The sequence below is a fragment of the Crinia signifera genome, chromosome 7, assembly GCF_055691185.1.
Source record: "Crinia signifera chromosome 7, ASM5569118v1, whole genome shotgun sequence".
Classification (NCBI taxonomy): domain Eukaryota; kingdom Metazoa; phylum Chordata; class Amphibia; order Anura; family Myobatrachidae; genus Crinia; species Crinia signifera.
Genome location: NC_139223.1, coordinates 106,346,217 through 106,368,014, shown reverse-complemented (window position 1 = coordinate 106,368,014; position 21,798 = coordinate 106,346,217). Strand labels below are relative to the sequence as shown.

Below are 21,798 nucleotides of genomic sequence, written 5' to 3'. Positions count from 1 at the left end.
CAGTTACGAAACTTTTTTATTAGCTTACCTGGTGATAGAAGTAGAAGAGGGCAAAAAAGTGGCTGTAGCTCACCTACAGCCATACCACATTGGATATGCCCAATCTCGTCTGATCTTGGAAGCTAAGCAGTGTTGGGCCTGGTTAGTACTTGGGTGGGAGACCACATGGGAATACCAGGTGCTGTAGGTTTTTTCACATTACTGGCAAATTGTTTTTATTCTTTAGCTATTTAAATTGGAAACTTTTTCTTTTTATTGCCTGTAGAGACATTTGTAAGAGGTCAAACAGACACAATAGCCATCACCTAAAGACTTACCACACTGTTTAGGCCCAATTCCAACTGCTTTTGGCAGCTAAACAGTGTTGAGCCTCTTTAGTAGTTTCATTTAAGATCCCCTGCTAATATCATGTCCTGTAGGTCTTTTTACATTACCAACACATGATTTTTTTCAGTAAGCAAAAACAGTTAGGAAGCTTTTTTATTAGCTTACCTGGTGATAGAAGAGAAGAGGGCAAAAAAGAGCATGTATCTCACCTACAGCCATACCACATTGGATAGGCCCAATCTCGTCTGATCTTGGAAGCTAAGCAGTGTTGGGCCTGGTTAGTACTTGGGTGGGAGACCACATGGGAACACCAGGTGCTGTAGGTTTTTTCACATTACTGGCAAATTGTTTTTATTCTCTATCTATTTAAATTGGAAACTTTTTCTTTTTATTGCCAGCACAGACATTTAGAAGAGGTCAAACATACACAATAGCCATCACCTAAAGACTTACCACACTGTTTAGGCCCAATTCCAACTGCTTTTGGCAGCTAAACAGTGTTGAGCCTCTTTAGTAGTTTAATTTAAGATCCCCTGCTAATATCATGTCCTGTAGGTCTTTTTACATTGCCAACACATGATTTTTTTCAGTAAGCAAAAACAGTTACGAAACTTTTTTATTAGCTTACCTGGTGATAGAAGTAGAAGAGGGCAAAAAAGTGGCTTTATCTCACCTACAGCCATACTACATTGAATATGCCCAATCTCGTCTGATCTTGGAAGCTAAGCAGTGTTGGGCCTGGTTAGTACTTGGGTGGGAGACCACATGGGAACACCAGGTGCTGTAGGTTTTTTCACATTACTGGCAAATTGTTTTTATTCTCTAGCTATTTAAATTGGAAACTGTTTCTTTTTATTGCCAGTACAGACATTTGGATGAGGTCAAACAGACACAATAGCCATCACCTAAAGACTTACCACACTGTTTAGGCCCAATTCCAACTGCTTTTGGCAGCTAAACAGTGTTGAGCCTCTTTAGTAGTTTAATTTAAGATCCCCTGCTAATATCATGTCCTGTAGGTCTTTTTACATTGCCAACACATGATTTTTTTCAGTAAGCAAAAACAGTTACGAAACTTTTTTATTAGCTTACCTGGTGATAGAAGTAGAAGAGGGCAAAAAAGTGCATGTATCTCACCTACAGCCATACCACATTGGATAGGCCCAATCTCGTCTGATCTTGGAAGCTAAGCAGTGTTGGGCCTGGTTAGTACTTGGGTGGGAGACCACATGGGAATACCAGGTGCTGTAGGTTTTTTCACATTACTGGCAAATTGTTTTTATTCTCTAGCTATTTAAATTGGAAACTTTTTCTTTTTATTGCCTGTAGAGACATTTGTAAGAGGTCAAACAGACACAATAGCCATCACCTAAAAACTTACCACACTGTTTAGGCCCAATTCCAACTGCTTTTGGCAGCTAAACAGTGTTGAGCCTCTTTAGTAGTTTCATTTAAGATCCCCTGCTAATATCATGTCCTGTAGGTCTTTTTACATTACCAACACATGATTTTTTTCAGTAAGCAAAAACAGTTAGGAAGCTTTTTTATTAGCTTACCTGGTGATAGAAGAGAAGAGGGCAAAAAAGAGCATGTATCTCACCTACAGCCATACCACATTGGATAGGCCCAATCTCGTCTGATCTTGGAAGCTAAGCAGTGTTGGGCCTGGTTAGTACTTGGGTGGGAGACCACATGGGAACACCTGGTGCTGTAGGTTTTTTCACATTACTGGCAAATTGTTTTTATTCTCTATCTATTTAAATTGGAAACTTTTTCTTTTTATTGCCAGCACAGACATTTAGAAGAGGTCAAACATACACAATAGCCATCACCTAAAGACTTACCACACTGTTTAGGCCCAATTCCAACTGCTTTTGGCAGCTAAACAGTGTATGAGCCTCTTTAGTAGTTTCATTTAAGATCCCCTGCTAATATCATGTCCTGTAGGTCTTTTTACATTACCAAAACATGATTTTTTTCATTAAGCCAAAACAGTTAGGAAACTTTTTTATTAGCTTACCTGGTGATAGAAGTAGAAGAGGGCAAAAAAGTGCATGTATCTCACCTACAGCCATACCACATTGGATAGGCTCAATCTCGTCTGATCTTGGAAGCTAAGCAGTGTTGGGCCTGGTTAGTACTTGGGTGGGAGACCACATGGGAACACCAGGTGCTGTAGGTTTTTTCACATTACTGTCAAATTGTTTTTGTTCTCTATCTATTTAAATTGGAAACTTTTTCTGGTACTTGTGAGTTATCCGGACGCCCGATTTCTAAATCGGGTCGGATCGGGCACATCGCATCGCATCGCATGCGACCATCGGATGCGATGCGATGCGATGCGATGACCCGATTTTTCCATAGGAAACAATGTTAAAATGGACTGAGTCCATTTTAACATGGAATTCAATGGGAAAAAGGGGTCCTTTTCATACCCCTACTATCCAAGTGGGCATGGAGTTGGATATAAACCTGTGGCGAGCGTAGCGAGCCACCGAGCCCGAAGCGTGGCGAGCGAAGCGAGCCCCGCGAGGGGACATACCGTCCCCTCGCGGGGCTCGCTTCGCTCGCCACGCTTCGGGCTCGGTGGCTCGCTACGCTCGCCACAGGTTTATATCCAACTCCATGCCCACTTGGATAGTAGGGGTATGAAAAGGACCCCTTTTTCCATAGGAATCATTTTAACATTGATTCCTATGGAAAAATCGGGTCATCGCATCCGATGGTCGCATGCGATGCGATGCGATGCGATGCGATATCGCATCGCATCGCATCTGATTGTATGCCTTAACTTAAGGCATACAATCAAAAAATCGGGCGTCCAGATAACTCACAAGTACCCTTTTTCTTTTTATTGCCAGCACAGACATTTAGAAGAGGTCAAACATACACAATAGCCATCACCTAAAGACTTACCACACTGTTTAGGCCCAATTCCAACTGCTTTTGGCAGCTAAACAGTGTTGAGCCTCTTTAGTAGTTTAATTTAAGATCCCCTGCTTATATCATGTCATGTAGGTCTTTTTACATTGCCAAAACATGATTTTTTTCAGTAAGCAAAAACAGTTAGGAAACTTTTTTATTAGCTTACCTGGTGATAGAAGTAGAAGAGGGCAAAAAAAGTGCCTGTATCTCACCTACAGCCATACCACATTGGATAGGCCCATTCTCGTCTGATCTTGGAAGCTAAGCAGTGTTGGGCCTGGTTAGTACTTGGGTGGGAGACCACATGGGAACACCAGGTGCTGTAGGTTTTTTCACATTACTGGCAAATTGTTTTTATTCTCTATCTATTTAAATTGGAAACTTTTTCTTTTTATTGCCAGCACAGACATTTAGAAGAGGTCAAACATACACAATAGCCATCACCTAAAGACTTACCACACTGTTTAGGCCCAATTCCAACTGCTTTTGGCAGCTAAACAGTGTTGAGCCTCTTTAGTAGTTTAATTTAAGATCCCCTGCTAATATCATGTCCTGTAGGTCTTTTTACATTGCCAACACATGATTTTTTTCAGTAAGCAAAAACAGTTACAAAACTTTTTTATTAGCTTACCTGGTGATAGAAGTAGAAGAGGGCAAAAAAGTGGCTGTAGCTCACCTACAGCCATACCACATTGGATATGCCCAATCTCGTCTGATCTTGGAAGCTAAGCAGTGTTGGGCCTGGTTAGTACTTGGGTGGGAGACCACATGGGAATACCAGGTGCTGTAGGTTTTTTCACATTACTGGCAAATTGTTTTTATTCTTTAGCTATTTAAATTGGAAACTTTTTCTTTTTATTGCCTGTAGAGACATTTGTAAGAGGTCAAACAGACACAATAGCCATCACCTAAAGACTTACCACACTGTTTAGGCCCAATTCCAACTGCTTTTGGCAGCTAAACAGTGTTGAGCCTCTTTAGTAGTTTCATTTAAGATCCCCTGCTAATATCATGTCCTGTAGGTCTTTTTACATTAACAACACATGATTTTTTACAGTAAGCAAAAACAGTTAGGAAGCTTTTTTATTAGCTTACCTGGTGATAGAAGAGAAGAGGGCAAAAAAGAGCATGTATCTCACCTACAGCCATACCACATTGGATAGGCCCAATCTCGTCTGATCTTGGAAGCTAAGCAGTGTTGGGCCTGGTTAGTACTTGGGTGGGAGACCACATGGGAACACCTGGTGCTGTAGGTTTTTTCACATTACTGGCAAATTGTTTTTATTCTCTAGCTATTTAAATTGGAAACTTTTTCTTTTTATTGCCAGCACAGACATTTAGAAGAGGTCAAACATACACAATAGCCATCACCTAAAGACTTACCACACTGTTTAGGCCCAATTCCAACTGCTTTTGGCAGCTAAACAGTGTTGAGCCTCTTTAGTAGTTTAATTTAAGATCCCCTGCTAATATCATGTCCTATAGGTCTTTTTACATTGCCAACACATGATTTTTTTCAGTAAGCAAAAACAGTTACGAAACTTTTTTATTAGCTTACCTGGTGATAGAAGTAGAAGAGGGCAAAAAAGTGCCTCTATCTCACCTACAGCCATACCACATTGGATATGCCCAATCTCGTCTGATCTTGGAAGCTAAGCAGTGTTGGGCCTCGTCAGTACTTGGGTGGGAGACCACATGGGAACAACAGGTGCTGTAGGTTTTTTCACATTACTGGCAAATTGTTTTTATTCTCTAGCTATTTAAATTGGAAACTTTTTCTTTTTATTGCCAGTACAGACATTTGGAAGAGGTCAAACAGACATAATAGCCATCACCTAAAGACTTACCACACTGTTTAGGCCCAATTCCAACTGCTTTTGGCAGCTAAACAGTGTATGAGCCTCTTTAGCAGTTTCATTTAAGATCCCCTGCTAATATCATGTCCTGTAGGTCTTTTTACATTACCAAAACATGATTTTTTTCATTAAGCCAAAACAGTTAGGAAACTTTTTTATTAGCTTACCTGGTGATAGAAGTAGAAGAGGGCAAAAAAGTGCATGTATCTCACCTACAGCCATACCACATTGGGTAGGCCCAATCTCGTCTGATCTTGGAAGCTAAGCAGTGTTGGGCCTGGTTAGTACTTGGGTGGGAGACCACATGGGAACACCAGGTGCTGTAGGTTTTTTCACATTACTGTCAAATTGTTTTTATTCTCTATCTATTTAAATTGGAAACTTTTTCTTTTTATTGCCAGCACAGACATTTAGAAGAGGTCAAACATACACAATAGCCATCACCTAAAGACTTACCACACTGTTTAGGCCCAATTCCAACTGCTTTTGGCAGCTAAACAGTGTTGAGCCTCTTTAGTAGTTTAATTTAAGATCCCCTGCTTATATCATGTCATGTAGGTCTTTTTACATTGCCAAAACATGATTTTTTTCAGTATGCAAAAACAGTTAGGAAACTTTTTTATTAGCTTACCTGGTGATAGAAGTAGAAGAGGGCAAAAAAGTGCCTGTATCTCACCTACAGCCATACCACATTGGATAGGCCCAATATCATCTGATCTTGGAAGCTAAGCAGTGTTGGGCCTGGTTAGTACTTGGGTGGGAGACCACATGGGAACACCTGGTGCTGTAGGTTTTTTCACATTACTGGCAAATTGTTTTTATTCTCTAGCTATTTAAATTGGAAACTTTTTCTTTTTATTGCCAGTACAGACATTTGGAAGAGGTCAAACAGACACAATAGCCATAACCTAAAGACTTACCACACTGTTTAGGCCCAATTCCAACTGCTTTTGGCAGCTTAACAGTGTATGAGCCTCTTTAGTAGTTTCATTTAAGATCCCCTGCTAAAATCATGTCCTGTAGGTCTTTTTACATTACCAAAACATGATTTTTTTCATTAAGCCAAAACAGTTAGGAAACTTTTTTATTAGCTTACCTGGTGATAGAAGTAGTAGAGGGCAAAAAAGTGCATGTATCTCACCTACAGCCATACCACATTGGATAGGCCCAATCTCGTCTGATCTTGGAAGCTAAGCAGTGTTGGGCCTGGTTAGTACTTGGGTGGGAGACCACATGGGAACACCAGGTGCTGTAGGTTTTTTCACATTACTGGCAAATTGTTTTTATTCTCTATCTATTTAAATTGGAAACTTTTTCTTTTTATTGCCAGCACAGACATTTAGAAGAGGTCAAACATACACAATAGCCATCACCTTAAGGCTTACCACACTGTTTAGGCCCAATTCCAACTGCTTTTGGCAGCTAAACAGTGTTGAGCCTCTTTAGTAGTTTAATTTAAGATCCCCTGCTAATATCATGTCCTGTAGGTCTTTTTACATTGCCAACACATGATTTTTTTCAGTAAGCAAAAACAGTTACGAAACTTTTTTATTAGCTTACCTGGTGATAGAAGTAGTAGAGGGCAAAAAAGTGCATGTATCTCACCTACAGCCATACCACATTGGATAGGCCCAATCTCGTCTGATCTTGGAAGCTAAGCAGTGTTGGGCCTGGTTAGTACTTGGGTGGGAGACCACATGGGAACACCAGGTGCTGTAGGTTTTTTCACATTACTGGCAAATTGTTTTTATTCTCTATCTATTTAAATTGGAAACTTTTTCTTTTTATTGCCAGCACAGACATTTAGAAGAGGTCAAACATACACAATAGCCATCACCTAAAGACTTACCACACTGTTTAGGCCCAATTCCAACTGCTTTTGGCAGCTAAACAGTGTTGAGCCTCTTTAGTAGTTTAATTTAAGATCCCCTGCTAATATCATGTCCTGTAGGTCTTTTTACATTGCCAACACATGATTTTTTTCAGTAAGCAAAAACAGTTACGAAACTTTTTTATTAGCTTACCTGGTGATAGAAGTAGAAGAGGGCAAAAAAGTGGCTGTATCTCACCTACAGCCATACCATATTGGATATGCCCAATCTCGTCTGATCTTGGAAGCTAAGCAGTGTTGGGCCTGGTTAGTACTTGGGTGGGAGACCACATGGGAATACGAGGTGCTGTAGGTTTTTTCACATTACTGGCAAATTGTTTTTATTCTCTAGCTATTTAAATTGGAAACTTTTTCTTTTTATTGCCTGTAGAGACATTTGTAAGAGGTCAAACAGACACAATAGCCATCACCTAAAGATTTACCACACTGTTTATGCCCAATTCCAACTGCTTTTGGCAGCTAAACAGTGTTGAGCCTCTTTAGTAGTTTCATTTAAGATCCCCTGCTAATATCATGTCCTGTAGGTCTTTTTACATTACCAACACATGATTTTTTTCAGTAAGCAAAAACAGTTAGGAAGCTTTTTTATTAGCTTACCTGGTGATAGAAGAGAAGAGGGCAAAAAAGAGCATGTATCTCACCTACAGCCATACCACATTGGATAGGCCCAATCTCGTCTGATCTTGGAAGCTAAGCAGTGTTGGGCCTGGTTAGTACTTGGGTGGGAGACCACATGGGAACACCTGGTGCTGTAGGTTTTTTCACATTACTGTCAAATTGTTTTTATTCTCTATCTATTTAAATTGGAAACTTTTTCTTTTAATTGCCAGCACAGACATTTAGAAGAGGTCAAACATACACAATAGCCATCACCTAAAGACTTACCACACTGTTTAGGCCCAATTCCAACTGCTTTTGGCAGCTAAACAGTGTTGAGCCTCTTTAGTAGTTTAATTTAAGATCCCCTGCTTATATCATGTCATGTAGGTCTTTTTACATTGCCAAAACATGATTTTTTTCAGTATGCAAAAACAGTTAGGAAACTTTTTTATTAGCTTACCTGGTGATAGAAGTAGAAGAGGGCAAAAAAGTGCCTTTATCTCACCTACAGCCATACCACATTGTATAGGCCCAATATCGTCTGATTTTGGAAGCTAAGCAGTGTTGGGCCTGGTTAGTACTTGGGTGGGAGACCACATGGGAACACCTGGTGCTGTAGGTTTTTTCACATTACTGGCAAATTGTTTTTATTCTCTAGCTATTTAAATTGGAAACTTTTTCTTTTTATTGCCAGTACAGACATTTGGAAGAGGTCAAACAGACACAATAGCCATAACCTAAAGACTTACCACACTGTTTAGGCCCAATTCCAACTGCTTTTGGCAGCTTAACAGTGTATGAGCCTCTTTAGTAGTTTCATTTAAGATCCCCTGCTAAAATCATGTCCTGTAGGTCTTTTTACATTACCAAAACATGATTTTTTTCATTAAGCCAAAACAGTTAGGAAACTTTTTTATTAGCTTACCTGGTGATAGAAGTAGTAGAGGGCAAAAAAGTGCATGTATCTCACCTACAGCCATACCACATTGGATAGGCCCAATCTCGTCTGATCTTGGAAGCTAAGCAGTGTTGGGCCTGGTTAGTACTTGGGTAGGAGACCACATGGGAACACCAGGTGCTGTAGGTTTTTTCACATTACTGGCAAATTGTTTTTATTCTCTATCTATTTAAATTGGAAACTTTTTCTTTTTATTGCCAGCACAGACATTTAGAAGAGGTCAAACATACACAATAGCCATCACCTTAAGGCTTACCACACTGTTTAGGCCCAATTCCAACTGCTTTTGGCAGCTAAACAGTGTTGAGCCTCTTTAGTAGTTTAATTTAAGATCCCCTGCTAATATCATGTCCTGTAGGTCTTTTTACATTGCCAACACATGATTTTTTTCAGTAAGCAAAAACAGTTACGAAACTTTTTTATTAGCTTACCTGGTGATAGAAGTAGTAGAGGGCAAAAAAGTGCATGTATCTCACCTACAGCCATACCACATTGGATAGGCCCAATCTCGTCTGATCTTGGAAGCTAAGCAGCGTTGGGCCTGGTTAGTACTTGGGTGGGAGACCACATGGGAACACCAGGTGCTGTAGGTTTTTTCACATTACTGGCAAATTGTTTTTATTCTCTATCTATTTAAATTGGAAACTTTTTCTTTTTATTGCCAGCACAGACATTTAGAAGAGGTCAAACATACACAATAGCCATCACCTAAAGACTTACCACACTGTTTAGGCCCAATTCCAACTGCTTTTGGCAGCTAAACAGTGTTGAGCCTCTTTAGTAGTTTAATTTAAGATCCCCTGCTAATATCATGTCCTGTAGGTCTTTTTACATTGCCAACACATGATTTTTTTCAGTAAGCAAAAACAGTTACGAAACTTTTTTATTAGCTTACCTGGTGATAGAAGTAGAAGAGGGCAAAAAAGTGGCTGTATCTCACCTACAGCCATACCACATTGGATATGCCCAATCTCGTCTGATCTTGGAAGCTAAGCAGTGTTGGGCCTGGTTAGTACTTGGGTGGGAGACCACATGGGAATACCAGGTGCTGTAGGTTTTTTCACATTACTGGCAAATTGTTTTTATTCTCTAGCTATTTAAATTGGAAACTTTTTCTTTTTATTGCCTGTAGAGACATTTGTAAGAGGTCAAACAGACACAATAGCCATCACCTAAAGATTTACCACACTGTTTATGCCCAATTCCAACTGCTTTTGGCAGCTAAACAGTGTTGAGCCTCTTTAGTAGTTTCATTTAAGATCCCCTGCTAATATCATGTCCTGTAGGTCTTTTTACATTACCAACACATGATTTTTTTCAGTAAGCAAAAACAGTTAGGAAGCTTTTTTATTAGCTTACCTGGTGATAGAAGAGAAGAGGGCAAAAAAGAGCATGTATCTCACCTACAGCCATACCACATTGGATAGGCCCAATCTCGTCTGATCTTGGAAGCTAAGCAGTGTTGGGCCTGGTTAGTACTTGGGTGGGAGACCACATGGGAACACCTGGTGCTGTAGGTTTTTTCACATTACTGTCAAATTGTTTTTATTCTCTATCTATTTAAATTGGAAACTTTTTCTTTTAATTGCCAGCACAGACATTTAGAAGAGGTCAAACATACACAATAGCCATCACCTAAAGACTTACCACACTGTTTAGGCCCAATTCCAACTGCTTTTGGCAGCTAAACAGTGTTGAGCCTCTTTAGTAGTTTAATTTAAGATCCCCTGCTTATATCATGTCATGTAGGTCTTTTTACATTGCCAAAACATGATTTTTTTCAGTATGCAAAAACAGTTAGGAAACTTTTTTATTAGCTTACCTGGTGATAGAAGTAGAAGAGGGCAAAAAAGTGCCTGTATCTCACCTACAGCCATACCACATTGGATAGGCCCAATATCGTCTGATCTTGGAAGCTAAGCAGTGTTGGGCCTGGTTAGTATACAGGGGTGGGAGACCACATGGGAACACCTGGTGCTGTCGGTTTTTTCACATTACTGGCAAATTGTTTTTATTCTCTATCTATTTAAATTGGAAACTTTTTCTTTTTATTGCCAGCACAGACATTTAGAAGAGGTCAAACATACACAATAGCCATCACCTAAAGACTTACCACACTGTTTAGGCCCAATTCCAACTGCTTTTGGCAGCTAAACAGTGTTGAGCCTCTTTAGTAGTTTCATTTAAGATCCCCTGCTAATATCATGTCCTGTAGGTCTTTTTACATTACCAACACATGATTTTTTTCAGTAAGCAAAAACAGTTAGGAAGCTTTTTTATTAGCTTACCTGGTGATAGAAGAGAAGAGGGCAAAAAAGAGCATGTATCTCACCTACAGCCATACCACATTGGATAGGCCCAATCTCGTCTGATCTTGGAAGCTAAGCAGTGTTGGGCCTGGTTAGTACTTGGGTGGGAGACCACATGGGAACACCTGGTGCTGTAGGTTTTTTCACATTACTGGCAAATTGTTTTTATTCTCTAGCTATTTAAATTGGAAACTTTTTCTTTTTATTGCCAGTACAGACATTTGGAAGAGGTCAAACAGACACAATAGCCATAACCTAAAGACTTACCACACTGTTTAGGCCCAATTCCAACTGCTTTTGGCAGCTTAACAGTGTATGAGCCTCTTTAGTAGTTTCATTTAAGATCCCCTGCTAATATCATGTCCTGTAGGTCTTTTTACATTACCAAAACATGATTTTTTTCATTAAGCCAAAACAGTTAGGAAACTTTTTTATTAGCTTACCTGGTGATAGAAGTAGTAGAGGGCAAAAAAGTGCATGTATCTCACCTACAGCCATACCACATTGGATAGGCCCAATCTCGTCTGATCTTGGAAGCTAAGCAGTGTTGGGCCTGGTTAGTACTTGGGTGGGAGACCACATGGGAACACCAGGTGCTGTAGGTTTTTTCACATTACTGGCAAATTGTTTTTATTCTCTATCTATTTAAATTGGAAACTTTTTCTTTTTATTGCCAGCACAGACATTTAGAAGAGGTCAAACATACACAATAGCCATCACCTTAAGACTTACCACACTGTTTAGGCCCAATTCCAACTGCTTTTGGCAGCTAAACAGTGTTGAGCCTCTTTAGTAGTTTAATTTAAGATCCCCTGCTAATATCATGTAATGTAGGTCTTTTTACATTGCCAACACATGATTTTTTTCAGTAAGCAAAAACAGTTACGAAACTTTTTTATTAGCTTACCTGGTGATAGAAGTAGTAGAGGGCAAAAAAGTGCATGTATCTCACCTACAGCCATACCACATTGGATAGGCCCAATCTCGTCTGATCTTGGAAGCTAAGCAGTGTTGGGCCTGGTTAGTACTTGGGTGGGAGACCACATGGGAACACCAGGTGCTGTAGGTTTTTTCACATTACTGGCAAATTGTTTTTATTCTCTATCTATTTAAATTGGAAACTTTTTCTTTTTATTGCCAGCACAGACATTTAGAAGAGGTCAAACATACACAATAGCCATCACCTAAAGACTTACCACACTGTTTAGGCCCAATTCCAACTGCTTTTGGCAGCTAAACAGTGTTGAGGCTCTTTAGTAGTTTAATTTAAGATCCCCTGCTAATATCATGTCCTGTAGGTCTTTTTACATTGCCAACACATGATTTTTTTCAGTAAGCAAAAACAGTTACGAAACTTTTTTATTAGCTTACCTGGTGATAGAAGTAGAAGAGGGCAAAAAAGTGGCTGTATCTCACCTACAGCCATACCACATTGGATATGCCCAATCTCGTCTGATCTTGGAAGCTAAGCAGTGTTGGGCCTGGTTAGTACTTGGGTGGGAGACCACATGGGAATACCAGGTGCTGTAGGTTTTTTCACATTACTGGCAAATTGTTTTTATTCTCTAGCTATTTAAATTGGAAACTTTTTCTTTTTATTGCCTGTAGAGACATTTGTAAGAGGTCAAACAGACACAATAGCCATCACCTAAAGACTTACCACACTGTTTAGGCCCAATTCCAACTGCGTTTGGCAGCTAAACAGTGTTGAGCCTCTTTAGTAGTTTCATTTAAGATCCCCTGCTAATATCATGTCCTGTAGGTCTTTTTACATTACCAACACATGATTTTTTTCAGTAAGCAAAAACAGTTAGGAAGCTTTTTTATTAGCTTACCTGGTGATAGAAGAGAAGAGGGCAAAAAAGAGCATGTATCTCATCTACAGCCATACCACATTGGATAGGCCCAATCTCGTCTGATCTTGGAAGCTAAGCAGTGTTGGGCCTGGTTAGTACTTGGGTGGGAGACCACATGGGAACACCAGGTGCTGTAGGTTTTTTCACATTACTGGCAAATTGTTTTTATTCTCTATCTATTTAAATTGGAAACTTTTTCTTTTTATTGCCAGCACAGACATTTAGAAGAGGTCAAACATACACAATAGCCATCACCTAAAGACTTACCACACTGTTTAGGCCCAATTCCAACTGCTTTTGGCAGCTAAACAGTGTTGAGCCTCTTTAGTAGTTTAATTTAAGATCCCCTGCTAATATCATGTCCTGTAGGTCTTTTTACATTGCCAACACATGATTTTTTTCAGTAAGCAAAAACAGTTACGAAACTTTTTTATTAGCTTACCTGGTGATAGAAGTAGAAGAGGGCAAAAAAGTGCATGTATCTCACCTACAGCCATACCACATTGGATATGCCCAATCTCGTCTGATCTTGGAAGCTAAGCAGTGTTGGGCCTGGTTAGTACTTGGGTGGGAGACCACATGGGAATACCAGGTGCTGTAGGTTTTTTCACATTACTGGCAAATTGTTTTTATTCTCTAGCTATTTAAATTGGAAACTTTTTCTTTTTATTGCCTGTAGAGACATTTGTAAGAGGTCAAACAGACACAATAGCCATCACCTAAAGACTTACCACACTGTTTAGGCCCAATTCCAACTGCGTTTGGCAGCTAAACAGTGTTGAGCCTCTTTAGTAGTTTCATTTAAGATCCCCTGCTAATATCATGTCCTGTAGGTCTTTTTACATTACCAACACATGATTTTTTTCAGTAAGCAAAAACAGTTAGGAAGCTTTTTTATTAGCTTACCTGGTGATAGAAGAGAAGAGGGCAAAAAAGAGCATGTATCTTACCTACAGCCATACCACATTGGATAGGCCCAATCTCGTCTGATCTTGGAAGCTAAGCAGTGTTGGGCCTGGTTAGTACTTGGGTGGGAGACCACATGGGAACACCTGGTGCTGTAGGTTTTTTCACATTACTGGCAAATTGTTTTTATTCTCTAGCTATTTAAATTGGAAACTTTTTCTTTTTATTGCCAGTACAGACATTTGGAAGAGGTCAAACAGACACAATAGCCATCACCTAAAGACTTACCACACTGTTTAGGCCCAATTCCAACTGCTTTTGGCAGCTAAACAGTGTTGAGCCTCTTTAGTAGTTTAATTTAAGATCCCCTGCTAATATCATGTCCTGTAGGTCTTTTTACATTGCCAACACATGATTTTTTTCAGTAAGCAAAAACAGTTACGAAACTTTTTTATTAGCTTACCTGGTGATAGAAGTAGAAGAGGGCAAAAAAGTGCCTCTATCTCACCTACAGCCATACCACATTGGATATGCCCAATCTCGTCTGATCTTGGAAGCTAAGCAGTGTTGGGCCTGGTTAGTACTTGGGTGGGAGACCACATGGGAACACCAGGTGCTGTAGGTTTTTTCACATTACTGGCAAATTGTTTTTATTCTCTAGCTATTTATATTGGAAACTTTTTCTTTTTATTGCCAGTACAGACATTTGGAAGAGGTCAAACAGACATAATAGCCATCACCTAAAGACTTACCACACTGTTTAGGCCCAATTCCAACTGCTTTTGGCAGCTAAACAATGTATGAGCCTCTTTAGTAGTTTCATTTAAGATCCCCTGCTAATATCATGTCCTGTAGGTCTTTTTACATTACCAAAACATGATTTTTTTCATTAAGCCAAAACAGTTAGGAAACTTTTTTATTAGCTTACCTGGTGATAGAAGTAGAAGAGGGAAAAAAAGTGCATGTATCTCACCTACAGCCATACCACATTGGATAGGCCCAATCTCGTCTGATCTTGGAAGCTAAGCAGTGTTGGGCCTGGTTAGTATTTGGGTGGGAGACCACATGGGAACACCAGGTGCTGTAGGTTTTTTCACATTACTGTCAAATTGTTTTTATTCTCTATCTATTTAAATTGGAAACTTTTTCTTTTTATTGCCAGCACAGACATTTAGAAGAGGTCAAACATACACAATAGCCATCACCTAAAGACTTACCACACTGTTTAGGCCCAATTCCAACTGCTTTTGGCAGCTAAACAGTGTTGAGCCTCTTTAGTAGTTTAATTTAAGATCCCCTGCTTATATCATGTCATGTAGGTCTTTTTACATTGCCAAAACATGATTTTTTTCAGTAAGCAAAAACAGTTACGAAACTTTTTTATTAGCTTACCTGGTGATAGAAGTAGAAGAGGGCAAAAAGTGCCTGTATCTCACCTACAGCCATACCACATTGGATAGGCCCAATCTCGTCTGATCTTGGAAGCTAAGCAGTGTTGGGCCTGGTTAGTACTTGGGTGGGAGACCACATGGGAATACCAGGTGCTGTAGGTTTTTTCACATTACTGGCAAATTGTTTTTATTCTCTAGCTATTTAAATTGGAAACTTTTTCTTTTTATTGCCTGTAGAGACATTTGTAAGAGGTCAAACAGACACAATAGCCATCACCTAAAGACTTACCACACTGTTTAGGCCCAATTCCAACTGCGTTTGGCAGCTAAACAGTGTTGAGCCTCTTTAGTAGTTTCATTTAAGATCCCCTGCTAATATCATGTCCTGTAGGTCTTTTTACATTACCAACACATGATTTTTTTCAGTAAGCAAAAACAGTTAGGAAGCTTTTTTATTAGCTTACCTGGTGATAGAAGAGAAGAGGGCAAAAAAGAGCATGTATCTCACCTACAGCCATACCACATTGGATAGGCCCAATCTCGTCTGATCTTGGAAGCTAAGCAGTGTTGGGCCTGGTTAGTACTTGGGTGGGAGACCACATGGGAACACCTGGTGCTGTAGGTTTTTCACATTACTGGCAAATTGTTTTTATTCTCTAGCTATTTAAATTGGAAACTTTTTCTTTTTATTGCCAGTACAGACATTTGGATGAGGTCAAACAGACACAATAGCCATCACCTAAAGACTTACCACACTGTTTAGGCCCAATTCCAACTGCTTTTGGCAGCTAAACAGTGTTGAGCCTCTTTAGTAGTTTAATTTAAGATCCCCTGCTAATATCATGTCCTGTAGGTCTTTTTACATTGCCAACACATGATTTTTTTCAGTAAGCAAAAACAGTTACGAAACTTTTTTATTAGCTTACCTGGTGATAGAAGTAGAAGAGGGCAAAAAAGTGCCTCTATCTCACCTACAGCCATACCACATTGGATATGCCCAATCTCGTCTGATCTTGGAAGCTAAGCAGTGTTGGGCCTGGTTAGTACTTGGGTGGGAGACCACATGGGAACACCAGGTGCTGTAGGTTTTTTCACATTACTGGCAAATTGTTTTTATTCTCTAGCTATTTATATTTGAAACTTTTTCTTTTTATTGCCAGTACAGACATTTGGAAGAGGTCAAACAGACATAATAGCCATCACCTAAAGACTTACCACACTGTTTAGGCCCAATTCCAACTGCTTTTGGCAGCTAAACAGTGTATGAGCCTCTTTAGTAGTTTCATTTAAGATCCCCTGCTAATATCATGTCCTGTAGGTCTTTTTACATTACCAAAACATGATTTTTTTCATTAAGCCAAAACAGTTAGGAAACTTTTTTATTAGCTTACCTGGTGATAGAAGTAGAAGAGGGCAAAAAAGTGCCTCTATCTCACCTACAGCCATACCACATTGGATAGGCCCAATCTCGTCTGATCTTGGAAGCTAAGCAGTGTTGGGCCTGGTTAGTACTTGGGTGGGAGACCACATGGGAACACCAGGTGCTGTAGGTTTTTTCACATTACTGGCAAATTGTTTTTATTCTCTATCTATTTAAATTGGAAACTTTTTCTTTTTATTGCCAGCACAGACATTTAGAAGAGGTCAAACATACACAATAGCCATCACCTAAAGACTTACCACACTGTTTAGGCCCAATTCCAACTGCTTTTGGCAGCTAAACAGTGTTGAGCCTCTTTAGTAGTTTAATTTAAGATCCCCTGCTTATATCATGTCATGTAGGTCTTTTTACATTGCCAAAACATGATATTTTTCAGTAAGCAAAAACAGTTAGGAAACTTTTTTATTAGCTTACCTGGTGATAGAAGTAGAAGAGGGCAAAAAGTTCCTGTATCTCACCTACAGCCATACCACATTGGATAGGCCCAATCTCGTCTGATCTTGGAAGCTAAGCAGTGTTGGGCCTGGTTAGTACTTGGGTGGGAGACCACATGGGAACACCAGGTGCTGTAGTTTTTTTCACATTACTGGCAAATTGTTTTTATTCTCTATCTATTTAAATTGGAAACTTTTTCTTTTTATTGCCAGCACAGACATTTAGAAGAGGTCAAACATACACAATAGCCATCACCTAAAGACTTACCACACTGTTTAGGCCCAATTCCAACTGCTTTTGGCAGCTAAACAGTGTTGAGCCTCTTTAGTAGTTTAATTTAAGATCCCCTGCTAATATCATGTCCTGTAGGTCTTTTTACATTACCAACACATGATTTTTTTCAGTAAGCAAAAACAGTTAGGAAGCTTTTTTATTAGCTTACCTGGTGATAGAAGAGAAGAGGGCAAAAAAGAGCATGTATCTCACCTACAGCCATACCACATTGGATAGGCCCAATCTCGTCTGATCTTGGAAGCTAAGCAGTGTTGGGCCTGGTTAGTACTTGGGTGGGAGACCACATGGGAACACCTGGTGCTGTAGGTTTTTTCACATTACTGGCAAATTGTTTTTATTCTCTAGCTATTTAAATTGGAAACTTTTTCTTTTTTTTGCCAGTACAGACATTTGGAAGAGGTCAAACAGACACAATAGCCATAACCTAAAGACTTACCACACTGTTTAGGCCCAATTCCAACTGCTTTTGGCAGCTTAACAGTGTATGAGCCTCTTTAGTAGTTTCATTTAAGATCCCCTGCTAATATCATGTCCTGTAGGTCTTTTTACATTACCAAAACATGATTTTTTTCATTAAGCCAAAACAGTTAGGAAACTTTTTTATTAGCTTACCTGGTGATAGAAGTAGTAGAGGGCAAAAAAGTGCATGTATCTCACCTACAGCCATACCACATTGGATAGGCCCAATCTCGTCTGATCTTGGAAGCTAAGCAGTGTTGGGCCTGGTTAGTACTTGGGTGGGAGACCACATGGGAACACCAGGTGCTGTAGGTTTTTTCACATTACTGGCAAATTGTTTTTATTCTCTATCTATTTAAATTGGAAACTTTTTCTTTTTATTGCCAGCACAGACATTTAGAAGAGGTCAAACATACACAGTAGCCATCACCTAAAGACTTACCACACTGTTTAGGCCCAATTCCAACTGCTTTTGGCAGCTAAACAGTGTTGAGCCTCTTTAGTAGTTTAATTTAAGATCCCCTGCTAATATCATGTCCTGTAGGTCTTTTTACATTGCCAACACATGATTTTTTTCAGTAAGCAAAAACAGTTACGAAACTTTTTTATTAGCTTACCTGGTGATAGAAGTAGAAGAGGGCAAAAAAGTGGCTGTATCTCACCTACAGCCATACCACATTGGATATGCCCAATCTCGTCTGATCTTGGAAGCTAAGCAGTGTTGGGCCTGGTTAGTACTTGGGTGGGAGACCACATGGGAATACCAGGTGCTGTAGGTTTTTTCACATTACTGGCAAATTGTTTTTATTCTCTAGCTATTTAAATTGGAAATTTTTTCTTTTTATTGCCTGTAGAGACATTTGTAAGAGGTCAAACAGACACAATAGCCATCACCTAAAGACTAACCACACTGTTTAGGCCCAATTCCAACTGCTTTTGGCAGCTAAACAGTGTTGAGCCTCTTTAGTAGTTTCATTTAAGATCCCCTGCTAATATCATGTCCTGTAGGTCTTTTTACATTACCAACACATGATTTTTTTCAGTAAGCAAAAACAGTTAGGAAGCTTTTTTATTAGCTTACCTGGTGATAGAAGAGAAGAGGGCAAAAAAGAGCATGTATCTCACCTACAGCCATACCACATTGGATAGGCCCAATCTCGTCTGATCTTGGAAGCTAAGCAGTGTTGGGCCTGGTTAGTACTTGGGTGGGAGACCACATGGGAACACCTGGTGCTGTAGGTTTTTTCACATTACTGGCAAATTGTTTTTATTCTCTAGCTATTTAAATTGGAAACTTTTTCTTTTTATTGCCAGTACAGACATTTGGAAGAGGTCAAACAGACACAATAGCCATCACCTAAAGACTTACCACACTGTTTAGGCCCAATTCCAACTGCTTTTGGCAGCTAAACAGTGTTGAGCCTCTTTAGTAGTTTAATTTAAGATCCCCTGCTAATATCATGTCCTGTAGGTCTTTTTACATTGCCAACACATGATTTTTTTCAGTAAGCAAAAACAGTTACGAAACTTTTTTATTAGCTTACCTGGTGATAGAAGTAGAAGAGGGCAAAAAAGTGCCTCTATCTCACCTACAGCCATACCACATTGGATATGCCCAATCTCGTCTGATCTTGGAAGCTAAGCAGTGTTGGGCCTGGTTAGTACTTGGGTGGGAGACCACATGGGAACACCAGGTGCTGTAGGTTTTTTCACATTACTGGCAAATTGTTTTTATTCTCTAGCTATTTAAATTGAAAACTTTTTCTTTTTATTGCCAGTACAGACATTTGGAAGAGGTCAAACAGACATAATAGCCATCACCTAAAGACTTACCACACTGTTTAGGCCCAATTCCAACTGCTTTTGGCAGCTAAACAGTGTATGAGCCTCTTTAGTAGTTTCATTTAAGATCCCCTGCTAATATCATGTCCTGTAGGTCTTTTTACATTACCAAAACATGATTTTTTTCATTAAGCCAAAACAGTTAGGAAACTTTTTTATTAGCTTACCTGGTGATAGAAGTAGAAGAGGGCAAAAAAGTGCGTGCATCTCACCTACAGCCATACCACATTGGATAGGACCAATCTCGTCTGATCTTGGAAGCTAAGCAGTGTTGGGCCTGGTTAGTACTTGGGTGGGAGACCACATGGGAACACCTGGTGCTGTAGGTTTTTTCACATTACTGTCAAATTGTTTTTATTCTCTATCTATTTAAATTGGAAACTTTTTCTTTTTATTGCCAGCACAGACATTTAGAAGAGGTCAAACATACACAATAGCCATCACCTAAAGACTTACCACACTGTTTAGGCCCAATTCCAACTGCTTTTGGCAGCTAAACAGTGTTGAGCCTCTTTAGTAGTTTAATTTAAGATCCCCTGCTAATATCATGTCCTGTAGGTCTTTTTACATTGCCAACACATGATTTTTTTCAGTAAGCAAAAACAGTTAGGAAACTTTTTTATTAGCTTACCTGGTGATAGAAGTAGAAGAGGGCAAAAAAGTGCCTCTATCTCACCTACAGCCATACCACATTGGATATGCCCAATCTCGTCTGATCTTGGAAGCTAAGCAGTGTTGGGCCTGGTTAGTACTTGGGTGGGAGACCACATGGGAACACCAGGTGCTGTAGGTTTTTTCACATTACTGGCAAATTGTTTTTATTCTCTAGCTATTTAAATTGGAAACTTTTTCTTTTTATTGCCAGTACAGACATTTGGAAGAGGTCAAACAGACATAATAGCCATCACCTAAAGACTTACCACACTGTTTAGGCCCAATTCCAACTGCTTTTGGCAGCTAAACAGTGTATGAGCCTCTTTAGTAGTTTCATTTAAGATCCCCTGCTAATATCATGTCCTGTAGGTCTTTTTACATTACCAAAACATGATTTTTTTCATTAAGCCAAAACAGTTAGGAAACTTTTTTATTAGCTTACCTGGTGATAGAAGTAGAAGAGGGCAAAAAAGTGCATGTATCTCACCTACAGCCATACCACATTGGATAGGCCCAATCTCGTCTGATCTTGGAAGCTAAGCAGTGTTGGGCCTGGTTAGTACTTGGGTGGGAGACCACATGGGAACACCAGGTGCTGTAGGTTTTTTCACATTACTGTCAAATTGTTTTTATTCTCTATCTATTTAAATTGGAAACTTTTTCTTTTTATTGCCAGCACAGACATTTAGAAGAGGTCAAACATACACAATAGCCATCACCTAAAGACTTACCACACTGTTTAGGCCCAATTCCAACTGCTTTTGGCAGCTAAACAGTGTTGAGCCTCTTTAGTAGTTTAATTTAAGATCCCCTGCTTATATCTTGTCATGTAGGTCTTTTTACATTGCCAAAACATGATTTTTTTCAGTAAGCAAAAACAGTTAGGAAACTTTTTTATTAGCTTACCTGGTGATAGAAGTAGAAGAGGGCAAAAAAAGTGCCTGTATCTCACCTACAGCCATACCACATTGGATAGGCCCAATCTCGTCTGATCTTGGAAGCTAAGCAGTGTTGGGCCTGGTTAGTACTTGGGTGGGAGACCACATGGGAACACCAGGTGCTGTAGGTTTTTTCACATTACTGGCAAATTGTTTTTATTCTCTATCTATTTAAATTGGAAACTTTTTCTTTTTATTGCCAGCACAGACATTTAGAAGAGGTCAAACATACACAATAGCCATCACCTAAAGACTTACCACACTGTTTAGGCCCAATTCCAACTGCTTTTGGCAGCTAAACAGTGTTGAGCCTCTTTAGTAGTTTAATTTAAGATCCCCTGCTAATATCATGTCCTGTAGGTCTTTTTACATTGCCAACACATGATTTTTTTCAGTAAGCAAAAACAGTTACGAAACTTTTTTATTAGCTTACCTGGTGATAGAAGTAGAAGAGGGCAAAAAAGTGGCTGTATCTCACCTGCCGCCATACCACATTGGATATGCCCAATCTCGTCTGATCTTGGAAGCTAAGCAGTGTTGGGCCTGGTTAGTACTTGGGTGGGAGACCACATGGGAATACCAGGTGCTGTAGGTTTTTCCACATTACTGGCAAATTGTTTTTATTCTTTAGCTATTTAAATTGGAAACTTTTTCTTTTTATTGCCTGTAGAGACATTTGTAAGAGGTCAAACAGACACAATAGCCATCACCTAAAG

The 21,798-nt window shown here is 39.5% G+C and overlaps 44 non-coding genes and 2 pseudogenes across 44 annotated transcripts; all 46 read left to right on the top strand.

The window, feature by feature from the left end:
* The first annotated feature begins 71 nt into the window (after positions 1–71).
* LOC146021854 (5S ribosomal RNA) lies at positions 72–190 on the top strand. Its single transcript, XR_014451327.1, has one exon. It is a non-coding gene; the product is annotated as a 5S ribosomal RNA (ribosomal RNA).
* A 344-nt stretch (positions 191–534) lies between these two features.
* Positions 535–653, top strand: LOC146021853 (5S ribosomal RNA). The gene has a single exon (XR_014451326.1). It is a non-coding gene; the product is annotated as a 5S ribosomal RNA (ribosomal RNA).
* Positions 654–998: 345 nt separating this feature from the next.
* Positions 999–1,117, top strand: LOC146021598 (5S ribosomal RNA). The gene has a single exon (XR_014451077.1). It is a non-coding gene; the product is annotated as a 5S ribosomal RNA (ribosomal RNA).
* Positions 1,118–1,462: 345 nt separating this feature from the next.
* Positions 1,463–1,581, top strand: LOC146021601 (5S ribosomal RNA). The gene has a single exon (XR_014451080.1). It is a non-coding gene; the product is annotated as a 5S ribosomal RNA (ribosomal RNA).
* Positions 1,582–1,925: 344 nt separating this feature from the next.
* On the top strand, positions 1,926–2,044 carry LOC146022191 (5S ribosomal RNA). The gene has a single exon (XR_014451657.1). It is a non-coding gene; the product is annotated as a 5S ribosomal RNA (ribosomal RNA).
* A 346-nt stretch (positions 2,045–2,390) lies between these two features.
* On the top strand, positions 2,391–2,509 carry LOC146023110 (5S ribosomal RNA). Its single transcript, XR_014452538.1, has one exon. It is a non-coding gene; the product is annotated as a 5S ribosomal RNA (ribosomal RNA).
* A 953-nt stretch (positions 2,510–3,462) lies between these two features.
* On the top strand, positions 3,463–3,581 carry LOC146023889 (5S ribosomal RNA). The gene has a single exon (XR_014453290.1). It is a non-coding gene; the product is annotated as a 5S ribosomal RNA (ribosomal RNA).
* A 345-nt stretch (positions 3,582–3,926) lies between these two features.
* On the top strand, positions 3,927–4,045 carry LOC146021842 (5S ribosomal RNA). Its single transcript, XR_014451316.1, has one exon. It is a non-coding gene; the product is annotated as a 5S ribosomal RNA (ribosomal RNA).
* A 344-nt stretch (positions 4,046–4,389) lies between these two features.
* LOC146022190 (5S ribosomal RNA) lies at positions 4,390–4,508 on the top strand. Its single transcript, XR_014451656.1, has one exon. It is a non-coding gene; the product is annotated as a 5S ribosomal RNA (ribosomal RNA).
* Positions 4,509–4,853: 345 nt separating this feature from the next.
* On the top strand, positions 4,854–4,972 carry LOC146024546 (5S ribosomal RNA). The gene has a single exon (XR_014453922.1). It is a non-coding gene; the product is annotated as a 5S ribosomal RNA (ribosomal RNA).
* A 346-nt stretch (positions 4,973–5,318) lies between these two features.
* Positions 5,319–5,437, top strand: LOC146023116 (5S ribosomal RNA). Its single transcript, XR_014452544.1, has one exon. It is a non-coding gene; the product is annotated as a 5S ribosomal RNA (ribosomal RNA).
* Positions 5,438–5,782: 345 nt separating this feature from the next.
* Positions 5,783–5,901, top strand: LOC146024006 (5S ribosomal RNA). The gene has a single exon (XR_014453404.1). It is a non-coding gene; the product is annotated as a 5S ribosomal RNA (ribosomal RNA).
* Positions 5,902–6,247: 346 nt separating this feature from the next.
* LOC146021852 (5S ribosomal RNA) lies at positions 6,248–6,366 on the top strand. Its single transcript, XR_014451325.1, has one exon. It is a non-coding gene; the product is annotated as a 5S ribosomal RNA (ribosomal RNA).
* A 345-nt stretch (positions 6,367–6,711) lies between these two features.
* Positions 6,712–6,830, top strand: LOC146021851 (5S ribosomal RNA). The gene has a single exon (XR_014451324.1). It is a non-coding gene; the product is annotated as a 5S ribosomal RNA (ribosomal RNA).
* A 345-nt stretch (positions 6,831–7,175) lies between these two features.
* Positions 7,176–7,294, top strand: LOC146023475 (5S ribosomal RNA). Its single transcript, XR_014452890.1, has one exon. It is a non-coding gene; the product is annotated as a 5S ribosomal RNA (ribosomal RNA).
* Positions 7,295–7,638: 344 nt separating this feature from the next.
* On the top strand, positions 7,639–7,757 carry LOC146022189 (5S ribosomal RNA). The gene has a single exon (XR_014451655.1). It is a non-coding gene; the product is annotated as a 5S ribosomal RNA (ribosomal RNA).
* Positions 7,758–8,102: 345 nt separating this feature from the next.
* On the top strand, positions 8,103–8,221 carry LOC146024930 (5S ribosomal RNA; annotated as a pseudogene).
* Positions 8,222–8,567: 346 nt separating this feature from the next.
* Positions 8,568–8,686, top strand: LOC146023683 (5S ribosomal RNA). Its single transcript, XR_014453092.1, has one exon. It is a non-coding gene; the product is annotated as a 5S ribosomal RNA (ribosomal RNA).
* Positions 8,687–9,031: 345 nt separating this feature from the next.
* On the top strand, positions 9,032–9,150 carry LOC146023440 (5S ribosomal RNA). The gene has a single exon (XR_014452858.1). It is a non-coding gene; the product is annotated as a 5S ribosomal RNA (ribosomal RNA).
* A 345-nt stretch (positions 9,151–9,495) lies between these two features.
* On the top strand, positions 9,496–9,614 carry LOC146021830 (5S ribosomal RNA). The gene has a single exon (XR_014451305.1). It is a non-coding gene; the product is annotated as a 5S ribosomal RNA (ribosomal RNA).
* Positions 9,615–9,958: 344 nt separating this feature from the next.
* LOC146022188 (5S ribosomal RNA) lies at positions 9,959–10,077 on the top strand. The gene has a single exon (XR_014451654.1). It is a non-coding gene; the product is annotated as a 5S ribosomal RNA (ribosomal RNA).
* Positions 10,078–10,422: 345 nt separating this feature from the next.
* LOC146025233 (5S ribosomal RNA) lies at positions 10,423–10,543 on the top strand (annotated as a pseudogene).
* Positions 10,544–10,887: 344 nt separating this feature from the next.
* On the top strand, positions 10,888–11,006 carry LOC146022186 (5S ribosomal RNA). Its single transcript, XR_014451652.1, has one exon. It is a non-coding gene; the product is annotated as a 5S ribosomal RNA (ribosomal RNA).
* A 346-nt stretch (positions 11,007–11,352) lies between these two features.
* LOC146021850 (5S ribosomal RNA) lies at positions 11,353–11,471 on the top strand. The gene has a single exon (XR_014451323.1). It is a non-coding gene; the product is annotated as a 5S ribosomal RNA (ribosomal RNA).
* A 345-nt stretch (positions 11,472–11,816) lies between these two features.
* On the top strand, positions 11,817–11,935 carry LOC146021848 (5S ribosomal RNA). Its single transcript, XR_014451322.1, has one exon. It is a non-coding gene; the product is annotated as a 5S ribosomal RNA (ribosomal RNA).
* Positions 11,936–12,280: 345 nt separating this feature from the next.
* Positions 12,281–12,399, top strand: LOC146021819 (5S ribosomal RNA). The gene has a single exon (XR_014451294.1). It is a non-coding gene; the product is annotated as a 5S ribosomal RNA (ribosomal RNA).
* A 344-nt stretch (positions 12,400–12,743) lies between these two features.
* LOC146022874 (5S ribosomal RNA) lies at positions 12,744–12,862 on the top strand. Its single transcript, XR_014452313.1, has one exon. It is a non-coding gene; the product is annotated as a 5S ribosomal RNA (ribosomal RNA).
* A 345-nt stretch (positions 12,863–13,207) lies between these two features.
* On the top strand, positions 13,208–13,326 carry LOC146021805 (5S ribosomal RNA). Its single transcript, XR_014451282.1, has one exon. It is a non-coding gene; the product is annotated as a 5S ribosomal RNA (ribosomal RNA).
* A 344-nt stretch (positions 13,327–13,670) lies between these two features.
* Positions 13,671–13,789, top strand: LOC146022185 (5S ribosomal RNA). The gene has a single exon (XR_014451651.1). It is a non-coding gene; the product is annotated as a 5S ribosomal RNA (ribosomal RNA).
* A 345-nt stretch (positions 13,790–14,134) lies between these two features.
* On the top strand, positions 14,135–14,253 carry LOC146022757 (5S ribosomal RNA). Its single transcript, XR_014452198.1, has one exon. It is a non-coding gene; the product is annotated as a 5S ribosomal RNA (ribosomal RNA).
* A 346-nt stretch (positions 14,254–14,599) lies between these two features.
* On the top strand, positions 14,600–14,718 carry LOC146023472 (5S ribosomal RNA). Its single transcript, XR_014452888.1, has one exon. It is a non-coding gene; the product is annotated as a 5S ribosomal RNA (ribosomal RNA).
* A 344-nt stretch (positions 14,719–15,062) lies between these two features.
* LOC146021600 (5S ribosomal RNA) lies at positions 15,063–15,181 on the top strand. Its single transcript, XR_014451079.1, has one exon. It is a non-coding gene; the product is annotated as a 5S ribosomal RNA (ribosomal RNA).
* Positions 15,182–15,525: 344 nt separating this feature from the next.
* On the top strand, positions 15,526–15,644 carry LOC146022184 (5S ribosomal RNA). The gene has a single exon (XR_014451650.1). It is a non-coding gene; the product is annotated as a 5S ribosomal RNA (ribosomal RNA).
* Positions 15,645–15,988: 344 nt separating this feature from the next.
* On the top strand, positions 15,989–16,107 carry LOC146022745 (5S ribosomal RNA). Its single transcript, XR_014452187.1, has one exon. It is a non-coding gene; the product is annotated as a 5S ribosomal RNA (ribosomal RNA).
* A 346-nt stretch (positions 16,108–16,453) lies between these two features.
* Positions 16,454–16,572, top strand: LOC146021847 (5S ribosomal RNA). The gene has a single exon (XR_014451321.1). It is a non-coding gene; the product is annotated as a 5S ribosomal RNA (ribosomal RNA).
* Positions 16,573–16,916: 344 nt separating this feature from the next.
* Positions 16,917–17,035, top strand: LOC146023204 (5S ribosomal RNA). Its single transcript, XR_014452629.1, has one exon. It is a non-coding gene; the product is annotated as a 5S ribosomal RNA (ribosomal RNA).
* Positions 17,036–17,379: 344 nt separating this feature from the next.
* LOC146022183 (5S ribosomal RNA) lies at positions 17,380–17,498 on the top strand. Its single transcript, XR_014451649.1, has one exon. It is a non-coding gene; the product is annotated as a 5S ribosomal RNA (ribosomal RNA).
* Positions 17,499–17,844: 346 nt separating this feature from the next.
* LOC146021846 (5S ribosomal RNA) lies at positions 17,845–17,963 on the top strand. Its single transcript, XR_014451320.1, has one exon. It is a non-coding gene; the product is annotated as a 5S ribosomal RNA (ribosomal RNA).
* A 345-nt stretch (positions 17,964–18,308) lies between these two features.
* LOC146021794 (5S ribosomal RNA) lies at positions 18,309–18,427 on the top strand. Its single transcript, XR_014451271.1, has one exon. It is a non-coding gene; the product is annotated as a 5S ribosomal RNA (ribosomal RNA).
* A 344-nt stretch (positions 18,428–18,771) lies between these two features.
* LOC146022182 (5S ribosomal RNA) lies at positions 18,772–18,890 on the top strand. The gene has a single exon (XR_014451648.1). It is a non-coding gene; the product is annotated as a 5S ribosomal RNA (ribosomal RNA).
* Positions 18,891–19,235: 345 nt separating this feature from the next.
* On the top strand, positions 19,236–19,354 carry LOC146022731 (5S ribosomal RNA). Its single transcript, XR_014452175.1, has one exon. It is a non-coding gene; the product is annotated as a 5S ribosomal RNA (ribosomal RNA).
* Positions 19,355–19,700: 346 nt separating this feature from the next.
* Positions 19,701–19,819, top strand: LOC146023745 (5S ribosomal RNA). Its single transcript, XR_014453152.1, has one exon. It is a non-coding gene; the product is annotated as a 5S ribosomal RNA (ribosomal RNA).
* Positions 19,820–20,164: 345 nt separating this feature from the next.
* On the top strand, positions 20,165–20,283 carry LOC146022720 (5S ribosomal RNA). Its single transcript, XR_014452164.1, has one exon. It is a non-coding gene; the product is annotated as a 5S ribosomal RNA (ribosomal RNA).
* A 346-nt stretch (positions 20,284–20,629) lies between these two features.
* On the top strand, positions 20,630–20,748 carry LOC146021845 (5S ribosomal RNA). Its single transcript, XR_014451319.1, has one exon. It is a non-coding gene; the product is annotated as a 5S ribosomal RNA (ribosomal RNA).
* Positions 20,749–21,094: 346 nt separating this feature from the next.
* On the top strand, positions 21,095–21,213 carry LOC146021844 (5S ribosomal RNA). The gene has a single exon (XR_014451318.1). It is a non-coding gene; the product is annotated as a 5S ribosomal RNA (ribosomal RNA).
* Positions 21,214–21,558: 345 nt separating this feature from the next.
* LOC146023282 (5S ribosomal RNA) lies at positions 21,559–21,677 on the top strand. The gene has a single exon (XR_014452705.1). It is a non-coding gene; the product is annotated as a 5S ribosomal RNA (ribosomal RNA).
* Positions 21,678–21,798: the final 121 nt, after the last annotated feature.